The sequence below is a fragment of the Protomyctophum parallelum genome (assembly GCF_964188405.1).
Source record: "Protomyctophum parallelum genome assembly, chromosome: 20".
Lineage (NCBI taxonomy): Eukaryota > Metazoa > Chordata > Actinopteri > Myctophiformes > Myctophidae > Protomyctophum > Protomyctophum parallelum.
In genome coordinates, this window is record NC_139718.1 from 770,447 (window position 1) to 772,946 (window position 2,500).

Sequence of the window (2,500 nt, forward strand, 5' to 3'; positions counted from 1 at the left end):
CCAAACACACCTCTCTGTTTTTACTGAAACTACAACATGACGACACTGAGCCGCGGTGGTAAGAGACTCTGTCCCATGTTTGAACTTCTAGCCCCCCCTTCCTGTCCTTGTCCCACCCACCCCTTCCTGGCACTGTGTGTGTGTGTGTGTGTGTGTGTGGGGGAGGGGGGGGGGGGGGGGTTCGGGGGAACTCCGTCTCCGCTGTGGGACAGACTGGAGGGACAGATGACGGATGGGGGGGGGGGACACCACAGGACACACGTTGTGGAGGACAGCTACACACCGCAGGACATCGCCGCATCATCTCGCTCTGCTGCAGACGCCACACACACACACACACACACACACACACACACACACACACACACACACACACACACACACACACACACACACACACACACACTGTTGTGACTTTCCACTTTTGTAACCGATGTTGAAAATAAGCCGCGGGCCGATTAGGATTAGTTCCAAGATACTACACGCACGCACGCACGCACGCACGCACGCACGCACGCACGCACAAGCATACACACTAAGGCCCTTTCCCAATTCATTTTTTAACCCTACCCCTCAGCCCTTGTCCCTTCCCCTTGTCCCTACATAATGAGTGTCAAGGGGTAGGGAGATAAATCACCCCCCTAGGAATTGGAACGTCCCTAAATATTGAACGTCCCTTGTAGATATTGATATACCTGTTCTCAGAAAATAGCTGATCTGCAAGCTCACTACAGGCCAGTGGTCCCCAAACTTTGATGGCATTTCTGTCTCTAGGACCCCCAATTTATATTGTAAAATCAATGTTAATTAACTCTGAGAGTGTACAAACTATCATTTAGCCCATAACCCACTTTGGAAACTACTTTCCATTTGATTTAAGCTGTAGAGATGGAACGTAAATATAACATTGCTGTGGTTATGATGAAATAAATATATTGTAATTTTGTCTCATGTTGGTAGCCCATGTATGTAATTCAGCTAGATATAGCTCATTCTGACACCTGCTCAACAGTTGTACCTGATTAATTGATTATTGTTTGTATAGCATGGGTACAGATATATATACAGGGTTAGAAAAAGGAAAAACAATTTACAGTATAGAAAGAAGGGGCTGTGGTCACTGTTCATTGTTTTTAATATCATTAAGAACAGAGTAATTTTCTATCAATGAAAATGCCATCGTGATTCATCTCCATCCAATGTATAGTCTGCACGGCAGCTTGCAATGAATGCAATCTGTTCTGTAGCTGGTTTTCCTGGGGAAAAAAACAACACCATTGCTAATTAGTTATGTAAGTTTTGCAACTTGTGGGGATTAGCTTAACATTGGTCATGATAAAACCATAGCTATCACTGCAGCGCGAGTAGCCAACGTTATGCAGTGACAGCGTTATGTAGGTACAGTAGGATATTTCACGGCTTTTAAGAGCTCCAAAACTGCAGAATGTTGACATATCGTGGTCTGGGGGGTCGGACTGATGCCTGCTAATAAACTAGCTTGCATCCGTGTTGTATCACCGGCGCACCAGCGATAAATAAAAAAGAATAAAGCGCCGATGCGGCGCCAAATGAATGGGTAACGTTGTATGAATGCAACGCCGTATCATATCGTTAGTTCACGTGAGGTAACGTTAACCTTTGCTAGAGATTGCGATATTTTTGGCGATGCAGATTGTTAATACATTCAAATAATATTGGTTATTATAATATTTTTCCATAATAAAGGACATAAAAGGCTTCTTACCTCGTCCGCCTTTCAGCCCTCACTGCCCCTCAGTGATGTTGCTCCGTTTGAAGTCCCGTCGAGATATCCCTTCAAACTAAAGGGATTCTAGCCCTAACCCTTGGCCCTACCCCTCGCTCCAAAGACAATTGAGATAACCCTTCCCCCTCACGTGAACGCGCAAAAGCAAGGGCAAGGGCTAAGGGCCAGGACGAAGGGAGGAATTGGGATTGAGCCTAACTGTATCTCTGCGTGACCCTCTGTCACTGCGTATGGCTCTGTGTGACAGAGTGTAAACTGGTTGAACTGGTCTCAGTGTAAACTGGTTGAACTGGTCTCAGTGTAAACTGGTCTCAGTGTAAACTGGTCTCAGTGTAAACTGGTCTCAGTATAAACTGGTCTCAGTATAAACTGGTCTCAGTGTGAACTGGTCTCAGTGTAAACTGGTCTCAGTGTAAACTGGTCTCAGTGTAAACTGGTCTCAGTATAAACTGGTCTCAGTATAAACTGGTCTCAGTGTGAACTGGTCTCAGTATAAACTGGTCTCAGTGTGAACTGGTCTCAGTGTAAACTGGTCTCAGTATAAACTGGTCTCAGTGTGAACTGGTCTCAGTGTAAACTGGTCTCAGTGTAAACTGGTCTCAGTGTAAACTGGTCTCAGTGTAAACTGGTCTCAGTATGAACTGGTCTCAGTGTGAACTGGTCTCAGTATGAACTGGTCTCAGTATAAACTGGTTTCAGTGTAAACTGGTCTCAGTGTAAACTGGTCTCAGTGTA